Raw genomic sequence first — 22,786 nt, 5'->3', positions numbered from 1 at the left:
TTCTGGGCTGCATTAAAAGAGGAGTGGTCAGCAGGGAGAGGGAGGTGGTGGTTCCCCTCTACTCGGCTCTTGTGAGGCCCCATCTGGAGTACTGCGTCCAGGCCTGGGGCCCCCAGCACAAGAAGGACGTGGAGCTCTTGGAACGAGTGCAGAGGAGGGCGACCAAGATGATCAGAGGGCTGGAGCACCTCTCCTATGAGGAAAGGTTGAGGGAGCTGGGCTTGTTTAGTTTGGAGAAGAGAAGGCTCCGCGGAGACCTCATTGTGGCCTTCCAATACTTGAAGGGAGCGTATAAACAGGAGGGGGATCGATTGTTTGTGAGGGTGGATAGCGATAGGATAAGGGGGAATGGTTTTAAGCTGAGACAGGGGAGATTTAGGTTAGGTATTAGGAGGAAGTTTTTTACTCAGAGGGTGGTGACATGCGGGAACAGGTTGCCCAAGGAGGTTGTGGATGCCCCATCCCTGGTGGTGTTCAAGGCCAGACTGGATGTGGCTCTGGGCAGCCTGGTCTAGTGGTTGTCGACCCTGCACTTGGCAGGGGGGTTAAAACTCAATGATCTTCGAGGTCCTTTTCAACCCAGGCCACTCTATGGTTCTATGATTCTATGATTGTCATTCTGATGGCAAAACAGGGATAACAGCAAAGGTAGCCCTATGTATGTGAGAAAAAGTCTGCCAGACCCTGTTATCTGATCTACTTATCTGACACTGCCTGATCTGCTCAGAGCACTGAGCATCAGGGTGCACAGGCAGTGCAGAGAGCTTCGTCTGGTGCATCCATGGCCCTGGGGAAAGGGAGTGAGGATAGCAGCATTCATGGGTAAAATAGGGGTGGCATTGCTCTCAGGGGTGCCCCATCAAAACGTAAGACATCAGCACATACAGTTTCCTACACATATGCATCCATGGGCATTTATGAGGGATATATGAGTACATATATGAGGGATGCTCTGAAAATAATGCCTCCTCTTTTATGATGTTGGTCCAAGACATCAGAGGCAGATTTTGGTGGTATGGCAGTAGAGACTGAACCTTCCCAGCAATATCCCATTACATTTTGTTGCAGTGTGACAGATGGCAGCAGAAGGGTAGTCTGACAGAATGGTGTCTGACATGGAAGTGCAGATGAAACAAAGACGTATCATAGAATTTGTCCATGTGGAAAAAATGGCACCCACTGACATTCATCAACACATGCTGAACATTGATGGAGACCAAAAAGTGGATGTGAGCACAGTGAGGCAGTGGTGTGTTTCAGCAATGGGGACAGAGACATGAAAGCCTTGTTCCAGGAGGCCAGAGCACAGCATGCAGGCTCTTGTTTATTGCTGGTGATAATGCATGGCTAATGGTGGTGACTATGTTGAAAAAGAGAGTTTTTTAGCTGAGAATTTGCTCTATTAAATAGTGTTATTGTGCTCTTTGTGTTTGTTGTAGTTTCCAGGAGAATAAATAGGAAGTATGACCACCTTCTGAGCGACCTATCAGTGTGGAAATATATAGATAGATAGATAGAGAAATATACAGTGGGTGTATCATTTTTTTACCTTGCTTATTTCTTCTACCATTATCTACAGATCATTTTTGTCCCTAATGCCACTAATTCTTGCAGTCTAGTGATCTGTTTTTTAAGGGGATTCTCTGACCAAAAGGAGCACTAAGATGAGACCTTTTCATACCTACCTCTGGGATAAGTTGGCCCCAGAATCTTTTCATGAGACATCTGTATTTCATGTAGCATTTCAGGTAATGGAAAAGAAGGACCACCAGGCCATGTAGATCTATTTCAGCTCCTAGAGGCTGAGACAGCCCAATATATTATCTATAAAAATAAAGTGATGAAAAAAAGAGCAAATCTAAGTGTTACCTGGCATATCAGTGTTCATGCTACTACAATTTTTGTTATAACACAGACTCGTTGTTGATAAATAGTTGAGCATTCTGCATCACTTTCTGGAAATCTGTCGGAAAGCATTATATGATCTCTTCAAGTGAATCCATTCTGTTGCTTTTTTTTTCCCATTGCTGCTCTCTCTCTTCCCCATCTGCTCCCTTAAGTGAGACTGAGAGAGGCCATGGTTCCTAGCAGACTAACACGTCTGACAGTGATTCCTGGGCATGCCTCATTTTTACTGACTGTATATTTTTTTTCTAAGGAAAAAAGTTAGAAGTTTTGCTTGAAAAAAAAAGTGATAAATCCTAAGATGGCAGAAACTGTCATATGAAAAATTGAATTTTTAAACTAAAAACACAATGAAATAAATGTTTTCATTTGTCTGGACATGATAAGAATTGGTCCTTAACCTTTGTGTTGTGGTCCATTTGTTGTACTAGAAACTTTGCTTGTTATAGTAAGTTTTCAGGCATTTGCCTTAACTGTGTAGCTCTCAACCACAGATTTCGGGATCATGGGTTTTCTGATCAGGAATTTAATTTGTTCATCAGTTCATTTTCTTGGCAAAGATACTCATGTTTTTAGTGGACTGCAGTATCTTACTGTGTCTGTAGATATCTCTCTGTCTAAGTTTACTGTGAAACTGGGATCTGTTTGATTCACTAAGATGGTGTGATGCACCATGCAGAGATGCTGCCTCTTTATTTTGTCCTGAATACTGCAAGTCAAATACATTAAGCATTACATTTCATAAGGGTAGTTAACCTTTTAAAATAATAATTTAAAAATATTCAAAATAAATCAAAATTGTGTAATGGAAAGGACACAAGTGCAAGCTCATATTTCTCACTTGTTTTCTAATCCTTATGGAATAATATATTAATAGTTGTTGTACTGTGAATATATATGCTTCAGCAGATTTTCATCACTAGACCTTGAATTTCAATTAGGATGTTATGCCCCAACAAGCATCAGATCTAAAGCATTCAGAATATTAATATCTATTTCCCAAATATCCTATCTGGAAAAAAAGTCCAAATTTATCACAACAGAAATAAGAAATGTACAAAGGAAAAAAAGAATGCATTTGAGTTCTACTTTTATCTGTAATTTATTCCTCTTTCATGACATAACAATTATCTAATAACCGTATTTGCAGATCTGACATTATTAATATGAATAGTAGCACTCTAATAAAATGTTTCAGTTGACACTAGTCCTTCATTTATAATCCTGCTGGTGAGTAAACAGGCTGAATCTATCTATTGCGTCCTGCACACTGGAAATCTCGAAGACACGGCCTTTGCAGGAGTGATCTAGCTTTCATGGCATTTTTAATGCACTTTCAGTACAGCCTGAGTGTAGGGCCAGTTGTATGTTGTCCCAAACTGAACATAACTCCCAACTGCCTTGGCTGGCCCTGTTCCTATACAGCTCTGTTGGTTGAGACCTGAGACTCCTAGAAACAAAGGTCTTTGTTTTCTCTCTTATTTGCATTATTCTTTTCTGGACTAGTAAGTGTTAACATATGTGATGAGGGAACAAGGCTTATGAAGTAATATACCATAACTATGTATGCCTATACACTGGACAGATGTTCGCAAAGATAGCTGCAGCTTAAAATATAAATAATTTTCCCCTCTGTGATAGGCATTCATATGAAGTGAGAAGAACCTTAAATGCCATAATTTCTTTGGTATTCTCAGAATATTTTCAGAGGGAACATTCCTGTGGCGATGTCAGCAATTTCTTTTCATTTCCTTATCACACAATAAATTTTTGCTAGTCCCTTAGCTAACGTGTCACAGCAAGGACCCCTGAAATATCATGGACTTAGTACCTGGAATTTCAGCCAAGGTACATCAGGTACCAGAATGAGTAAGAGAGAATGTGGTGGTATATGTACACACATACACATATATATTGCTTAATATAGTTTAAGCAAAGCAGGAATATGAGAAAAAAAACACAACTCCTTTACAGCATCATTTCAAGACGGTGTTTTAAAGGAAATTGAAGCTCAGGTTTTGCTAAACTTATCTTAAGGACTTACTAGAAGAACCAAACCCAAGCTTGTTTGTCATAGGGTTTTTGTTTTCCTTTTTTATTTTTTTTTAAGAAGATATGACAGTTGCAGAAGGGCTACTTTCCTAATATGTATGCCTTGCTTTAAGGAGACATCTCTGGCATGAGGGACAATGATCTGCATAGCAGGGAATTAAAATGAACAGTTTTGCCTCTGTAACTTCTGTAGTCTTACAGTGGCATTGCTACAGATTTAGTTGAAGTGCATTACCACAAATAATGGAAAAAGTGACTCATATTCATTTTTTGAAAAAGCACAACCAGTAACTAGTGGTTGTCGGGAGAAAGGGCATACTGTAATTCATCACCTGGCAAATGACTATTTGCCATTTGGATGTCTTAGCTTATTACAGGCTGCATACAATGGCAGAGATTTTGAAAACTCAGTTGAAGTTTGGATACTGACACAATTTGAGAACTGAATGTAAGACTGAGATTTGTACAGCTTCTCAGCTTCTCCTGGTTTTTGTAACCATGGAGCAGCTGCGTACTTCAGAAAAAGACTCACTGAATTATGTGAAGCATCTTGTGTTGATATCTCCTATCAGCATTCATAAGAGGTCTATTGTGTTCGAAGCTGCAGAATTCTGGCCATGGTGAAAATTAAAGTAATTTTCTTTTTTGTTTGCCTGTCAGTTTGGCTTACTGCTTTCTTTGAACTTCTAAAATAGAATCAGACCTTAGTTACACTTACCTACAGAGCCTATAGACTACACATTGTTTTTTTGTTCAAGAGTTTCTGGCTTTTTACTGGAAAAACATGCAAAAAAATGCAAAAAAATGCAAAAAAATCAACTAATACCAACTCCTGAGGCTTCACCTTATGAACTTTCTTTTATTAATGGTTAAATATCTCCTTTCTATTTCAATCATGTTACAATAACACAGCAGTATTTCAAAGGAAAATGAAGTTACCAGCACATGCTGCAAATAAAATATCATCTGGTTTTATGGGCAGCCACATCTGATTTAATTTGTTCTGGGGAGGCTTGATACTACAAAATATTGCTGAGAGAGGAAAAGTCTTAAGGAACAGGAGAGTAGTTAAGGAAAATGTGTGAACATTTATTGGAGAAAACGATCTCTGAAAGTTATAGTTCATAATATCACTGTTAGTGATGGCTTTCATCGAGTGTTTACTCTATCACTGTTTCTATCATTATCACTGGGGAAATGAAAGCTTTCATAGGATCCTGAGAAAAACTTCAGTATATGTGTTTGCTACTTGTGAGATGTTTGTGTAGAAGGATGTTCAGCCAGTGTGTGCAATGACTACCACACTTGCTGGTCCCCTGGAAAGGACCTATGCTGGAAAAAAAAAAAACCCATAGAATGCACTTAGAACAATCTGTCCTTTCCTCTTAAAAATAGTATCTGTGGTAACTGTGAATCTTTGGTAAGATGAGAGCAGGGTATCCTTCATGTATGGATGCTGGGCTTATCTCAGTGTCTCCCTGAAGAGCCCCAATCTCTTCATATTACCAGCCAAGACCATAAAGCCGAAGAGAGCTATGATTCATCTACCATTCCCTCCTGGCCTCGTGCTAAGAACAAGGTAGTCCTAATGCTAAATTCAGTGATTTTTTTGCAACCTTTATAGTAATCTGTTTTGTCCAGTGGCTAGCTAGAAAATAATTTCCATTAAAAATAAATAAATGAAAAAATCAGATGATTTGTTTAGGGTCTGACTTAATCTGTATTTATTGAGTATTCACTCAGCTAGAGTGTTTGCTCAAAATAATAGAGTTCTGAGCGGAAGAAATAAGAATGAATTCACCCCAGGTTGGGTAAGATGTGAATCTGCCCAATAGAGGCTGAAGAAGAGGTTTTGTCTATTCAGTTCTGGATCCATCCATGCACTGAAAAGAGAAGAATGGATATATTTCCAAAGTTTATCAGAAATTTTTGAAAGATTTACTTTGGATTAGTAAGTAACTTAACCTATGCCACCTGTTTTTCAGCCTGCTGACAATAGTGGAAAAAAACCAATGACAATATGAAGAACGGAATGGATTTGTCATGAGATACATACATTTTGGTTGCCAAAAAACTGCCTTATATGCAGGTTAGTTAATGGATGCTGCGATCCATGCTGCTGCATACTCAGAGAAAATAAAAACCTTGTTATGCTTGCAAGGGTTAGTTATTTTAAAACTTGAATTTTGCATTCCCTTCTTCTCCATCACAGATCAACATCTTCCCCAAATACATGCAGCAGCTGCAGGATGATGACTGTTTCAGAGAACTTAATGTCTTTGGCCTAGTGAGACTTCAAGAAGATGAAAGATGAATTGTGGAGATTGTACTGGAGGGTGTCCTTGCAAAGCAATGGGATAGGTGGAGAGAACTGGCGATTAGAAAATATCCTCATTCCTTTTCCACTGAGCGAAAAAAATAGAGATTCAAAGTCCACTGCTCCACTTGACTCCAAGTACCTCAGGAATTTATTCTGCTTTGAAGAAATCCTTTCTGAGCTACTGGCACCCTGAGATCAGCCAAAGAGCAAGCAGCTTCCAGCCTCATCCTTTCTACTCTAATAATGGGGTACATTGCTTAAAAGTGGCTTTTCAAGAGAAAAAATAACCTGATAATTCTGTCTGGATAAAATACATTGATACCTCAAAGAAAGAGGCAGTTTTAGCTCTCCAGAAATGTTCCCTGAAATACTTTTTTTTTTTTTTTTAAATACAATACCAATTTTGACATATGCAAAGTTTGGGTAAAATAGTACAAAACCTGAAATGATGAGAAAGTAAGAGTTCTTTGGCCCATGATAGCATGAACTGCCTCTTGTGAATTCAAGAGTCTTCCTGTGAAGCACAGAAATAAAATTCAGATCAAGGTAGACTACATGGCTACAGAGTACTCTGGGACGTGATACACATTCTGATTGTGGAACCAGCCCTCATTTCCTGGACACATTTCCTGGTCCAGAACAAGATGACTGGCATGAGATGGGCATGTCTAAATAACTCTTCCTGAATTACTTATTTAAACCAGAGAGATATGCATTGTCCTATAGGAAATGTCACTCAAAAATTCCCTGAAAAGGAGAGTACTCTTTTTATGATTCTAATCAAAGAAAAATCATGCATCAAAATAGCTACTTGACCTTGAGCACTTCTCTTTCCTTTTTTTTTTTTTTAAATGTAAAGCACAAGAATATCTAGAGCTATAAAACCTGTGAAAGAACTAAAGATGGTTCCTCAACTTCTGGTCTTCAAGTGTTATCACAAAACTGAACTCCAAATTTCCAGCTGACACAGGAATAGCCTGGAGACCAGCGCTGGTTCCACAGAACAATCCAGTTTGTCCTGTGCTGACATCTGTAAGGCTGTTGTGTCAAACCAAAGCAATTATGTACTAAAAGCTTGGGTTCGGATGCAGACCTGATGGCATCCTGAACCTGCCAGAAGAGAGAGACAGCAGGCATATTTTCTTTAGAAATTAATTTTTCTGACCTTATTTTTTAACTTACACAAGATTTTTATACTTGCACACTTTCATTGTAAAAAATGATTTTCAGTGCTAACTGCTACCCAGCAGTAGCCAGATGGCGTCTGGGTTAAGCTGCAAGAGTGCCACAAATATCCAAAGCAGTGGTCAAATGCAAAGAGTCTTCTTTATATGCTCATTGCTTGATGCTCTTTTTAGAGGATGCATTACTCCATGAAGAGGGCAGATGAATGTAAAAGGAGGAAGCTTATAACCTCAAGAACTACATGGCCTGCAAACTGCTAATATGTTTATTTTTGCCAGTTCTCCTTAGAGCTGTGCAGTTCTCACTTGATCCTGACTCAACTGACAGGCAAGGTCTAACCCCATGTTTTCAAGCACCTCTGACTACACTCCTGGTTTATTACTGATTTTTCTGTGTGTTCCAGCTCCACACTGTCTACTCTGATTTATTCCATATGTCTTAAATTGAAATATGTCATGGTATAGAGGAAGTCTATAATCCCTCTCAGATTTCTGCTGAATACCCTCGGCTCTGTGTGCTGTCTGTTGCTGTACGCCACTACTCCCTGATAAAGACAGCATTGAAATGCTCTCAGATACCAGCTGCTTCTTTCTTTTCATTTCTTGCTTTATCTTCAGATAGCCCACCTTCTTGTACTGAACTTTGTAAACCCGTAGTGTGGTTTGTATATAAGATACAGAAGAGACAAAATCCTTACAGCCAACGCCATACTTACTGCAGTACTAACATCAGCTTGGCAATAATCCACAAGCTCAGAGGAGAAGTAGTGCAGCTGCTCTGCTGCTCTGCTCCTGAACAGGGCAGGATCAGCCCCAGCACAGTGTGACAGGGGCTGTGTGCTGCACCCCAGGTAGCAGAAGGAGCACTGATATTGCATACTGTGAAACCCAGCTGCCTGTCTTCCAGGGATCTAAGCATCTCTGCTGCTCCTGGGCCCTGTGACTTCACTATTATGCTGATAGGAATACACTCCTTGTTGTGTCTCTCATTTGCAAATAAAATATTGCTCCCTGTGTTTCTGAAAATCTATTTTTAAAACTATATTTGAAAAATAGTTTTGATAGTACTGTATGCCCCACTAACTGGACAACTAACAATGTATTTTTCCATCCTGGATAAGACCTATAGGGAATATTAAGGTTTCCCTAGCTTTGAGCGGCCTGAAATGGTGTGTAAAGACCCTTTCTTCCTCTCTCTCTCTCTCTTTCTCTTCTATTTTTAAGGCCTATGGCTCCTGCATAAAAAAAAAAAAAAGCTCGTAGTACTGCACTCCTCTATTTGCATTCTCATTTATTCAGGCTATGTGTCCAGACTGACAGCTGGCAAGGGCAAAATGCAAGGCAGTGCGCTTTCTCAGGGGCTCACCCACGAATGCAGAATGAAGTAAGGGCCTTAACAACCTCCCGCATTTCCTACTCCAAGAGCTGGAGCTGTAACTTTGACTTTACCTCCTCTAGCAAAAACACCCTGCTATTTCCTGGGGAGAGCAGGAGGAAAATCAGAACGGGAGGGAAGCTGCTCCTGCTATTGAAATAGCAGCCAGGCTTGCCCCAGGTGCTCCAGCAATGAGATCACTAAGGTAATGTGCCTTGGGTAGACCAGAACAGAAACCACAGATAAATCTTTTCAGACTGCACAGCGTTAGAAGAAACATCTTATTTAAACATTATTGAATGCAGATTATAAAAAGCCTCATCAGCTGTTTTACTGACACCTGTACTAAACTAGGCTTTATCATAGCAAGTTTCTGAACTTACCTGAAAGGATATTTAATGTAGACTCTGATATTATCTATGAACACTCTGTATTTTGTTTTCTTCTGAGTTCTCTTTTTCTCTTTTCAACTTTTCTCTTTTAGAGATTGATAAATTTTGTTTCCTTTTGGAGGTTGAATTCTGGTCTATTACAATCTGTTATCACCACACATTTTTACCTTCTCCTGAAGTTCTTATGAAGAATATCAATGATAAATATGAGAACAAAAGTCACAAGCTGAAGGCCTTTTACTGGGAAAGGTCTTTTAATCTGGCGTTGAATTTCAGATGGTCACGACACTTCTCTTAGCCCTCCATATTACATCTATTTTAAATGCAGTGCACATGCAGAAGCAATGAATGAAAGACTGTTTTAAATGGATTCATGAAAAACAAATGACTTCGGGGGAAGGCAAGAAACCCCTCAGTAACTTACCATGCATCACAAGAAATAAATCCCACAAAATCTTCCTGCTATGGTTATCACAGTCTTTCTTTGTCTTTTATTTTTTATTTTTTTCAATAAATCATAACTGATGATCAGCTGATAAAAAATTAGGGCAAGGTCAAACAAATGAAAAATGTGAGCCACGGACTGATGCATAATACTGAGTGCTGGCATCTGCCTGGGGTCCCATGGCCTACTTATCAAACCTGCTCAATTTACAGATCCTAGAATCCATCTCTAATTTCTGCATTTTTTTCTCAGCATTCTTGAAGAACTGGGCAGTAATCCACATGCTTCTGCACTCACACCTACCCATGATGTTATAGGTTATTGAACTGGATGCAGAGATTAGTCACCTAGAAAAGGCCAAACTACAATCATTTTCAGCACTTTGTAGCAAGTTGTGCCCATCAAGGAGAGATAAAACTTTGGTCCTCAGGGACCCTAAAGTCGTTTTTTTTGTTTGTTTGTTTGTTTTCACTTTTGATAGTAATGTGCATTATTTCTAGTCATCCACACTGAAATTCTTTTGTCAGCTAGTTTCTCAGTGTTTAAGAATCTCCTCTCTAAGTTGAGGCTTAGTTTTAACCAGATTGGCTGATTTTGTATCAGCTGACAAATATTTTATTCAATATTTTTCCTTTTTTCAAATTATCTATGAATATTTGTAATAAACTCATTAATAGTTTCATCTCTTTTAGGTACATGGGTTGCTCCAAAAGTAACACCTCCTATTGATTTTCATAGAAACTACAACAGATACAAAGAGCACAATAACATAATTTGACTGAGCACATTCTCAGCTACAAAACATTATTTATCAACATAGTCACCACCATTAGCTATGCATTTTCACCAGTGATGAACAAGAGCCTGCATGCCACACTTGTAATAATCTGCACAAATCTGGTGAAAATACAAATAATTCATCATCTTACAGAATTCCTGATGTTTTTGAAAGAAGGAATGTGAATGTTCCTGTTTGCTGTTATTATGACTATTCTTACCTACAGCAAGTAGTGATGGTGTATCTGCTCTGCAGCATGTGGAAGGAACCAAAGAAGCACTCATGATCATAAGAACTACTGGTCTCCCCTCAAGTGGTGCATCTTATCCTTTGGCTTGAAATAACCTTAGTCTCAACCAACACCTCAGTTTCAATAGTGTTCTTGTAAGGTTATATTCTGCTTGCTGTGTGCACTGACTTCACAGTCTGGCCTTCATTTTGCCTGACACTGTTGTTTAACAGCATCAAAGACTTAGCAATTGAGACGATCTAATATATTTTTTGGTTGAGACCAAGAAAACGTAGTATATTTTTTCTCAGATATGCTTTGTTATTAGTAACAGATTGTTTTTTTCATACTGTAACATTTAATTAATATCTAATTTATTGCAGTACAACTATCCCTTCTCTTAGATACTACCAAAGCAAGGAACACAGTACATAAGATATGGGAAAAGACATATAAATGGGTAAGGCAGAAAAAGAGTTGAGATTAAGTCTGAGAAAATCATTACTGTATAACAAATTGATCATAAGGCACCATTTAGATTTTTCAGCATTTTGAGTTGTATGGATTGGAAAAATCGAAGTTGTTTCAGTCCACATGCCTGAACACATGGAATTGCAGCTCTTTAAAGTGACACTAGTTAGCAGAAGGATACTGAGGAGAAAGAGCTTTCCATACAAGGCTAACACAGCAGCCTGAGAACTGCCAAGATCCAGCACACTGCTGCTCAGTAGTGTGAGTTTTATTAGTTTACAGTATCTAGCTGTGTTTTTATAGTACGTGAAATGAATGAATAGTATTCAAACTACACTTTAACATAACAAGATACTGCTATTCTTCTAGCTTACCTTCCAGGAGAAATTTCTCAGATGCTCCCTTGTAAGAAGTTTTGTTTGTTTTCTGAGGGCTATAATCCCAGTTTCTTGGACAACACTTCTTATCATGGCTATAGAAAAAAAGGTAGCAAATAGGGTCACTCACATAATTGTTCGTGATGGACAACAGTCAAAAGCTCTAGAAGTCAGGATGATCTTGCACGAGCACTGATAAATCTGGATTTTCTAAACTCCAGGAGGCTCTTTTGACCATCTCTTTAACACCACACTTTGTTATAAGCTTCTAGGAAGGAGCTCTCAAAGTCTGTTTATTTTTATACTCTTCGCCTCACTGGCTTTGACTTTGGCTTTAAACTGTATGGTAGATAGACTTTGGTTTCAATTATTGGGCACTAGAATAAAGCAATGCTGTTTCAGATTCATGAATCCCACAATTTCAGCACTTACAAGATCATTATTCTGTGTAAGACTCTGATGCATGACAGTGGACTTACAAAACAGTGATGACAGTGCAGCTTTGCTTACCTAAAGGAGTTACCTGGAACAGCATGGGAAGAGTTGGCATGTTACTCCCTGTGTACCAGGAAAGCATTGTAAAATAGATGAGTCTCTGTGTATGCAAAACCAAAAAATTAAAGCAGTTTTTGAAAGATCTGGCTTTCGGTTCAGTTGCAAAGTGTTGTATGTAGCATATAGGGAAGTAAAAATACATAGGTCGCTCCAAAAGTAATGCCTCCTATTTATTTCCATGGAAATAGATACAAAGAGCACAATGATACTATTTTTTAGAGCAAATTCTCTCCTACAGAACACTTCTTTCAACATACTCACCACCATTATCTATGCATTTTCACCAGCAATGAGCAAGAGCCTGCATACCAAGTTTGTAAAAATTTGCCTGGCAGTCTAGAACATGCCTTGTCTTTCACATTGCTGACACCACAGCTGAAACACACCACCCGCCACCTCACTGCACTCACATCCGCTGGTTGGTCTTTATATGCATTCAGCAAGCATCAAGGAATGTCAACGTGTGTCATTTTTTTCTGCATGGAGGAATTCAGTGACACACCTTTTCTCCATACGCATCCCATACCAGCAGTCATTTTGTCAGACTGCTCCTCTGCTGCCATCTGCCACATGGCAACAAAATGGAATGAGATACTAGTGGGAAGATTCAGTCTCTACTGCCATACCACCAACATCCGCCTCTGATATCATAGGCCAGCATTATAAAATGGGAGGAATTACTTTCAGAGCAGCCCTTATATAAGATACTTTTTTCTTTGAATGTATTGGTTACTAATCCTAAAACATTTTTTTCTGGCTACATTTAGCCCCTCTTACGCATGCTTAAGAACTTTCAACAAGTTAAGTCCCTTTATCCTTGGAGTTGTGAGGGCACTTACTTCTTTTTTTCAGTCAAGTTTATGTGCCTAAGAGATAAAACAGAAAGTTGTTCTTTGAAACTTCACTATCCTAAGGGCTATCCTAATGACTTGGCTTCAGAGTCCTCCTGAAGTAGTAAATTAGGTGTAGATAGCCTCCTCACATGTAATGAACTATAATAAACTTTGGATTTTTTTTCTGAAAGAGCAAAATATATACTGGTCTGTAGTGATCAACAGATTTCAGAGAATTGTTCCCTGGATTTAAGAGAAAATTTCCTGTGGATATCAGAAGTTTAACTCATATCATTTCTTCAGCTGGAAGCCATAATGTACTGTAACTATTAATAATTACCACTCAGATACTTGACAGTATTTTTATCGTTGGAATGTTGGACCTGGAAATAACAGTACATGCATACAAGCATACAAATGATATGCCCAAAGAAAACATTATCAGAATAAAGCAGTATTAGCTGAAGTGGTAACTCATTGAGTTTAGATGGTGAAGTGAATAAATGTATTATTCTGTTGTATATCTTACTTCGTGAAATTCAAGTTCATTGACATTGATAATATTTTCCTGTATTTTTTTTTCATTCCCCTGCCCACACCAGAGGATTAAATTTAGATAATGTTTAAGGTCTCTTCCAATCTAAGCCATGTTCAAGGAAAATACCTATTCCAGGTTAAAATCTGGTAAAACTTCCAGTCTCTAAAACCAAACCAAAACAACTGACCCACCAACTAACAAACCAGTGAAACAAACAAAACCCCCTACTATTTTAAATAGGCCTGGAAAAGAAAACTCTTATAAAAATATTTCTGCTATCAGTCATGAACTAACATCTAATTAAATCCCAAATCATCTATACTTTCAGGAATAAAAGGGACAATTTTCAATTCTGACTTTTCCCTGCAATGTATCTTTATGCAAAATTTTTACATTTACTAAACAGGCTCAGAGTGATATGGTGATATATTGAGCATTGTGCTTGGCTGAAAGAAAGAAAAAAAAAAGTGTAAGTTCCATGTTCCAGCAAAGTGCAAACTGCCAGAACGCAATTTCATTTTTTGCACTTAACCTCAGAACCAGCCTGTGCTGAGAAATACATATTTTGTTCATAAACTGTTGCTTCCCTTTGGAAACCAAGTAAACACTTATTTAGCGATAATTCTACCTGCTCATTTACAAGTAAGCATTTTGCCATTAAGAGCTAATGCACCCTGCTTACTAATTTTTCAGCTGTGTCATCAATCCTGTAAATCTTTGCAGTGCATGCAATTGGAAGAATGGTCCTATCAACCACAGCTGCAAAGTTTATGAGTTTGCTTCAAAACATACCACACCAACAAGCTCCAGCTTTCCTGGGATCAGGCTGCAAATCATCCAACTGATAGGTAAGATTAAATTATAGGTGTGATTTTCAGAGATTTGGTACTCTGCATCTGCTTTGTTGCTCTGAAAAGTGCAAAAGAAAAATGCAAGAGTTTAGTTTTCAGGGCTCATACAACAACAACTCAGACTGTTTTACCATCAGGGGATGGAGCTGCAGGCCTACCTTGAGCCTTCCTGGCCTTGTGGCAAGGTGACTCTCTGTAGAATCATCAAATGGTCTGGGTGGAAGGGACTTTAAGGCCCACCCGGCCCCAACCCCCTGCCATGGGCAGGTTGCCACCCACCAGCTGAGGCTGCCCAGGGCCTCACCCAACCTGGCCTTGAGCGCCTCCAGGGATGGGGCACCCACAGCTTCTCTGGGCAGCTGTGCCAGGACCTCACTGCCTTCTGAGTGAAAAACTTATTCCTAACATGTAACCTAAAACTCCCTTCTTTTATTTTAAAACCATTCCCACTTGTACTCTCACTTTCTGCTCATGTAAAAAGTGTGTATCACTCCTGCTCATTAGCTCCCTTTCAGTACTGGAATGTTGCAATGAGGTCTCACTGGAGCCCTCTCTTCTCTACATTGAACAAGCCCAACTGCCTCAACCTTTCCTTGTAGGAGAGGTGGTTCAGCCCTCTGATCACCTTCTTGGCCCTCCTCTGGATCCACTCCAACAACTCCACATCTTACTTGTGCCAGGTGCCAGACCTGGATGCAGCACTCCATTCAGGCGCCCCTATGCCTGCCCACTTGGAGTCTTTGGCCCTCTTGGTATGTACCCATCATTAGAACAACCTGCGGCACTGCTACAGACATGGCATCTTGATGAGTCCCCTGTGGGGGCTGAGCAGCTGAAGGAGATAAAACCTGAGAAAAGATTGCCTCAAACAGACAAAAAAAAGTGCAGGAAGGGAAACAGAGAGCACCTAAGATCACTCCTAGTGATGTATTCAACACTGCTGCAATCTCTCGAGCTGTCACATCCTATTTGGATGATGCACTGGGGAGAAGCAACTAATTGGGCTTAGGCATTGGCTGGATTGCATTTATTAGTCACAGGTTTATGTAAACCTTCTGGGGAGGCAGCTGCTCACTGTTTCATGGTACTCTCTCTCGGCACCGCTGGCTTAATTCTGTGGGAAAAGCATGAGACAGAGGGCAGACTCTCATCATCTTGTTTTTCTGGGATCACATTAATTGCAAGCACTCCTGAATTCAGAAGCAGAGACTAGAAACAGGAAATTGTTGCTGGACTGGCAGAAAGAGGCACAGCCACATTCTGGCACCTTGTCTATACATGTGTGCCGGAGAAACACATACCTTTGAAGATGAACTCCATGTGATATTTTAGAATGTTTATATATGAAAAAAACAGTTTCAAGACTGGCTTTGGTACCTCTCAAATAAATGAGACAAGAAAGTAAAACACTACTGTTTCACAAGCTAACTAATCTGATCCTCATTCTAGGCACAGCAATATATTTATGATACTTCACAACATATGGTGTCTAGAGGAAACGCTACCTTCTTTCAGCAGTCTGGCAAATGTGTTTTAAGATAGTCTAATGACAGCAGCGATTCAAGGGTTTTCACTGGGTTGCTCTGACACATGAGTAGTCTGGATATAAGTGCTTTTAGCTGGCATTTTCAAAACTTTCCATGGCAGTTCTTACAGGATTTACTTCAAAGCAAAATAGATATCTTCATCCTCTCTTGTTCATTTAAAGGCACCTATGAGTCAGTCATTACACTTTTTACTGTGTGTTTCATGCATCAATTAAGTGGAATAATTCTTCTTTCCAGTGAAAAGAAATTGTGGGAATGTTAAGTTTTGAACAAGCACATCACACTTGTATCTAAATAGATGCAGTATTTCTCCTTATTGACACCGCATGTGTTGGCTGCTGTGGGAAGTGACAATGTATTAGAACACGAGAACAATCATCAGGCTTAGCTGGGTTAAATATTACAGTCATCTGACTTAGCTCAACTCTTGTAAAAGCATTTTGTACTCCAGCTTCTAACAGCTGGCCCCATTATAATCAGAATTCATTAACACTGTTGGTGGTGAATTGTCTATTTTTATGCCCCCTGGTTTTCCTGCTGGAATGTCCAAAAGGTGTTAGCATGTACTGCTCTATCACCACCTTATGAAGGTGAGGCGTTGACGGATCATAAGCTGGGTGTGAGTCTTTTAATAGGAATGATATGGTCTGGGAGGCCACTAAGGCCATTGCTGGGAAAAACTGACGAAGATGAGATGATCATGGACCACGTGGGATAGGAAAAGTAAAGAAAGAGTCATTTAAAGGAAATATGTTAAACCTGCTAGTTGTTTGATGACCTGCAGCAGAATTCCATTTGATTACACATTTGGACTGCTTCAAGGCACATACTGTTTTGGGATTTTTGGCTCTCAGTGAAACTTCATTGATGACCTAATGCGTAAAGTGCTGGTCTATTAACTCACATGCTTTACATTTTCACTGAAAATGAAATAAACTGGAAAAGGACAAGGTTGGATTTGAGCTCCTATGAGGCTCAGGAAATCTTTAGAGGCAACAGAGACACACAGCATTAGCCAACAGGGCCAGAAATGTATTTTTTATAAAGCACACTGGGTACCTGTTACAATGCATTTGGAATTATCTCTATTAATATACTGTTTAATAACAGAGTAATATTTTATGTCTTCATTTTAGACTTACAGCGAAAGTCAATTCACTTTAAGAGCAATATAATAGCTGAACCCACGTTTGTGGCTATTTAGTGTAATGGCTTTTGGGAATTGTCTCATGAGTTTCTTGGTCTGAGCTTCTCATTAGGAGTTGCTGTATCACAATCACAGAAATTAAAGAATGGTAACAAATCTCCTGGTTACTGAGTCCAGTTCCCCACTATCATGGGTGTTGTGTCACATCACAAATTATATAAACTCAAGATGATTTGGAGCTTTGGCCTTCAAAGTTCCCATCCTAAATTTCTCCCAGAAATTCACTTCACTTAAAGATGTTCCCAACTCACTATAAGATTTAGACATGCTTCCACAAGTAAAATACACAGACTTTGTTCAAATTAATGAAACACTTGAAATCCATTCTATAGATTAAGGATTACTGAAGTATGAAATACTTAGGCAAATACTAGAAAATGGACAATTGAACATCCAGCAAAATTAAAGAGCTTTTATAAATCTAAAAGCTATGCGGAAGTTCCGATACTAAATCTTTGTTAAAAGTCATTGGAAAGCTTATAATGACAAAACATATGAAAAATGTTCCTTTGGAGAAAGTATTTGTAAAGTCTTGAAGTTCTGTTTCTCAAGAGAATCAGCCTTCTTCACTTCATTAAATAATTATGAGGGATAATTCTTTCAGCATTGTGATGCAGTTTTCTTTAAAATTTCAATGGATAATTCAATATGCAATCTCTATCTTTTATCTTTATGCTTTACTTTGCCAAGATGTTAGTGGAAAAGTGACAGCAATTGTTACTTCACATCAGTTATTAAGTATTTTGCAAAAATTTTTCCTTGTTTGAAGATAAAGTTCATTTGTTAGAAGCTAAATGTGGCTTTGAAACTCAGAAGAGGTAAGAAAAATTGATTGTTGAGATACGGAAGGAATTTTTTTTCCCTTTAGACATATTCAGGAAGAATACTATTGGCTAATAAAGCAAACAAATCCATCAAATCCAAAACTAAACTAATTAGTTTGCAGAGAATAAATTAATTGAAAGACATGGACCATTTATGCTTTTTTTTTCTTTTGGCTTGGTCAGTAACATAGCATGTGGTAGATCCTTTATCACCATAGTTAATTGTTTATACTAGAAAGTCAGCTTTCCTTGCTGGCATGGATAATCTTGCCAAGTAGAATTATTAGGTCTGGTTTGCTGCCAGAGTTTACTCCCAGACTTCATTATTTAACCATTTCTTTGTAGAGCTAGGTTGTCATTGAAATTGGCACAAATTACTGTGCTACTTTTGTGCATACATTCACCAGAGCTGTGGGAACAAAATGAAGGATCTTGCATACGCACAGAGATATTACAATAAGCAGCCTCATTTCCTTTTGCAATAAGTTAACAGTGTGTGGAAGGAGAAACATAGAAAACTGTGTGTGAGGAGCATAAAGAACTCAGAATTCATTTTAAGTGAATGTGGATTTTACATTAATTTCCTTAAGTGCCCGCAAACACTTCCTGACAAGCAGCTTTCTGTCACCTGAAACCTTACTGCCTGACTGGTCCCCAGTAATACAGTTTGATGGATGTAGACAGACAAAACAACTTCTCTCCATCTTGGTTGCTTAAAACAAGTTACCTTTTGAAGAACCCACAGGTCTACAGCATACAGTCAAAACATTATCCTGGTAATGTTGATGCACTGCAGAAATCTCATAAAACTGCCATGTCAAGCCATGATCTGTTTTGTGGTCTTCTCTGTAAAGGTTACGGCAATGCTGGAGAGCACATGGTTTATCACAATACTGAGACTGCTATGATCTCAGAGGAATCCTTTATAGTTCTAAATTGGCAGAAAGGTTGAAAACACAGACAGAAGAAACGTATCTGTCATTTGACAAATCACTGTTCCTTTAAAAAAACCAAAAAGCTTACTAGATACATGGTGGAAGTGGTTGTGCAGAGTTGATGTGGCATGGTTTCTCTTCCCTTTCTCAAACTTCACCAACATTTCAGGAACTCAGAACATGAAGGCCCACCTGAAAAACAGAAAGAAAAGAGTAATATTCCCTTGTGCTGTGCATCCTTATACCATCGCCTTGTCTTATTTCAGCACTCTTCTTATTTAAATAACCCTCATAAAACAAAACCTTCCACTGCTCACTATAAGGCTTAGTACAAGCTGTCCTCCAAGCTCAAGAGTATGTCCCACAGAAGCTGCTGATCCCGAGTTCCAGTTCTTGGGCTTTCAAAGCCTCATTATGGTCTTCATATTTATGGAGAAGTTATTTCAGTGACATGAGGAAAATAACATCTTTAAATTTAGGTCTCTCTCAAGGAAATTAGGGGGTCACTTTAAGAACTTTCTTGTTCGGTATTTCTAAATATGAAAGGAATGATTTTATTTTTTTTATAGCAGCAAGAAGGAATGGCTGAGAAAGACACAAAGGGACTGAGGGCAGCTAGAGGACTAGGAATTCCCGCATCCTCATGGTTCTGAATTTCTATGGTCTTCAGTGCATGACTCATATTCCTTTCTCTAAAATAGCAATTCAAAGTTTAAGCAAAAGCTGTGCAAAGCAATGCTCTCGCCGATGAGGGACAAATCACTAGCTGATTCTTGAGAGGTGGTGTTATCATCACGCTGCAGGACGCTGATTTACCTCACCACAGGGAAGTCCATTGCAGATCACAACTTAAGCATTTTGCTGGCCAGGTTTGCAAGTCTCTGCATCTGAAAAAGGTTGTGCAGTGATCTGAAGGTTGGTAAGACAGGCACCCAAGTTTGTGCAAGCATAAGGGCTACATAAGTATGACAGAATAATAAAGAAATAAGTAATTGCTGCTGAATCTCTTTTTGTGCCTTGCTGAAGATACTCAGAAGAGGAACAGCCGGGATCTGAAGACTACTTCAGACTACATCCTTTGTAGTCATTCACAGTGGGGAAAAAGCCAGTCCCTTATGAATGCTGACTCTATTAAAATCGAGTAGGTGCTCTGGGGCAAACATTCAAATTGTAAACAAGGATTATGACCACAAAATACACATTTTAAAAATACACAATAACTTATGACAGTCTGTGTTTTCCTACAGCATAATGTAACATTGTACTTGGAGCCCCTGGGACCATGAAGCAATGCAGCCTTGGGTTCTGTGGAAAGGGTGAAGGAGATAGAGGTAGAAGGACACTGATTTCAGAGCCCTAAGGTAGGGAACAAGCCAAAATACAACTTTTTAATTTTTTTTAATCCCTTTGTGTTCCTTGAGCATTTGGTCTTGTCAAAATCCTTCTTCACAGCTGCCTGATCACCATCACCATTTCAGTGAGTGATAAACGTTATTATGTTGTTCAAGTTCTATAAAAGGTTATTTCTGAGAAAGCTGATTTTAGAAAATCCTTAAGGCATCTCTTCCGCTTGCTTCATCTATTATAATATTCTCTTATAATACCTTCCTTCTTTCTTCTTTCCCTTTCTAACTGATCAAACGTAGAAAACTCCAGAGTCCCCGATAGCAGTTTTTCTGACTTTTCCTCTTTTCTCCCCATTCTTCCCACCATACCTCTTACCTTCTCTATCTTATGTCTGCCAGTGTAAGATATCCCCAAGTGATTAGTACCAGAGGAGCCAGACAACAAGGATCACACCATGTATGTAGCCTGTATCCTCCTCACAGAAGGGACTGACTACATAATCACACCTCCATGCCATTGCCAGGAAGGTTTAGCATGTTTCAAAGCGCAACCAATTTGTTATGTGGCAAGGCAGGCACAGTATCTTATCCTTGCAAGTCTTATCCATACTTCCACTACCCCATGGACCAAGAGAGTAAACTGGAGAAGGCAGCTATTGGCCCTCATGTTTTGCCACCAGATGGCAGCCACTCTTGATGATGGAGAAGATTATTTCCTCCTCTCTCCCCTGTCCTTAATCTCTACTGGAAGCTGTGGTTACAGCTTGCTTCTGTTGCTGCTGCTATCTCACTTCTGATCTTTGGCGAACCCAGGAAAAATGACAGCTGTTTCTTCAATGAGTTTTTGCACCATCAAAGGAACTTGGGAATCTGTTCCCAATTGCGGACTAAAAGAGGCTGTGCTCTACAACTTTGCCACTCCCAGTTTCCTTCTCTCTTTTAGAAGAGGAAGGTATCAAATAACTTTCCATTTTAAACCATCAGGAAAATTACATATCCTCTACTTCAAGCATATGACCTTGAAAATCATAGGGCAGGAGGCCTCAGGAACTGCTCTTGTGGCTGTCTGAATATGATTACTCCCTGCCTTATTTGATGATACTTTCACAATTTTGAGGCTGTTGTATGTGGCATGCAGCATGAGAGCACACCAGCTGTCCTGCAGCCAAAGACCTTCTACTGAAAACCTGCAGGTCCCTAATTTCTAATTTGGGTGAATTTCTCTGGAGCATGGCCAAACACAGACATGCACAAATTTGCAATAAAGCAAGTTTGAGTCTCCACATTTAAGTAAGCCAGGGTCTTCAATGCTGGCTCCCCTGAATGTAAGCTGAATTCCTACAAGAGAGCTCTGCAAGGCTGTGTGTTTTGGGAAATTTAAGCTTGACGTTTGTCTTTTCAGCCAAGTAAGCAATTGATTGCTATGCACATCACCTTCTTTTCTATATGCTCAAGGACATTTTTCAAGTTTTTTATTGTGGTTTTGGTTTCTTCTTTTTGCTCTACCCCTTTTTTTTTGTTTTGTTTTGTTTTGTTTCCATTTGTAGTTTGTCTCATTTTGGAGTATTCACGGATACAGGGAAGCTGGCAAAGGCAGACAGGTATTATCTCTTCACTGGAAATAAAAGAAGCAACTCTTTCACAAGTAAGGCAGATATGACAATGGTCTTACCACACATTAACTTCCATTAACTTCTTTGAGTAATTTTCCTTGAATTACTGTATTCACATAGTTCTAAGTGACTGGAATATCATACATCACATTCAAAAATGCCAGAGTGCAAAAATTCAATAAAGTAATCAAACGGCTCTGTACAAGTTCAGGGCCAGATCCTTGAGCTCTTTAATGTGCAGTGGCACTTTCATCCTTACAGATGGCTCCAATACTCTGCAAAAGCAACGCACTTATTTTCCTAAGAATAATGAGTTTAAATACTCTTCTTGTGTTGAAGAAGCTACAGCTCCAATCCAAAACTTGTTTAGGCAAGCTGTAGAAAAATGAGGTTTGAACTACAGACAGAATAAATAGAGCAAAAGTAATATGACAGACAATCTGTTTCAGTGGATTTCCCATAGTATTTGTTTACTTTTTCCAATTTTATGCTGCTGATTTAAATATGTGTGGAAGTAGATTGAAGCAGTTATAGTGGAGGCCTAAGTTAAATATACTGTGTGGTATAGACAACTTGAGGCTGTAAAGTGATATTTGGCTCTGTGGTTATGTCTGACAATGAAACAGAGTATTTAGTCAGTTAACTTCAGATCTGGAGTTAATGATATTGGATTGTTAATCTTACTTTTTTATTGCTTCTTGGAAGATATCTATCCCTGGTTGGACTATCCTAAAGAAGATAGAGAGAGTTGTCTCAAATACTCCTACATTTTTCAGGACATATAATCATTTCCTTCCTAATCTATGCATTTAAAAAGGGCAGTTTGAATGAACTTGATCTTCTGTACTTTTTTATATGCTTCTTGCTAGGGGTTGGATGTAGTATTTTGTATGTGGGCGCTGCAACAAACACCTGAACTATAGCTCTGCTGGTGGCACTTAAACAGAGGCCTAAGACTGAGGAATGTAACAAGCATATTTGAAGCAGAACTAAATTCAGTTTGGCTCGA

At 39.0% G+C, this 22,786-nt stretch overlaps 1 long non-coding RNA gene across 1 annotated transcript; it reads right to left on the bottom strand.

Moving 5' to 3' along the window:
* LOC110389547 lies at positions 11,544-14,501 on the bottom strand. Its single transcript, XR_002433284.1, has 4 exons — positions 14,464-14,501; positions 14,247-14,363; positions 12,039-12,123; positions 11,544-11,623 (listed from the first exon to the last, which is right to left on the bottom strand). It is a non-coding gene; the product is annotated as an uncharacterized LOC110389547 (long non-coding RNA).

The sequence above is a fragment of the Numida meleagris genome, chromosome Z (assembly GCF_002078875.1).
Source record: "Numida meleagris isolate 19003 breed g44 Domestic line chromosome Z, NumMel1.0, whole genome shotgun sequence".
Taxonomy (NCBI): Eukaryota; Metazoa; Chordata; class Aves; order Galliformes; family Numididae; genus Numida; species Numida meleagris.
The sequence above is the reverse complement of the archived record's forward strand: the minus strand, read 5'-3'. Positions and strand labels throughout refer to the sequence as shown.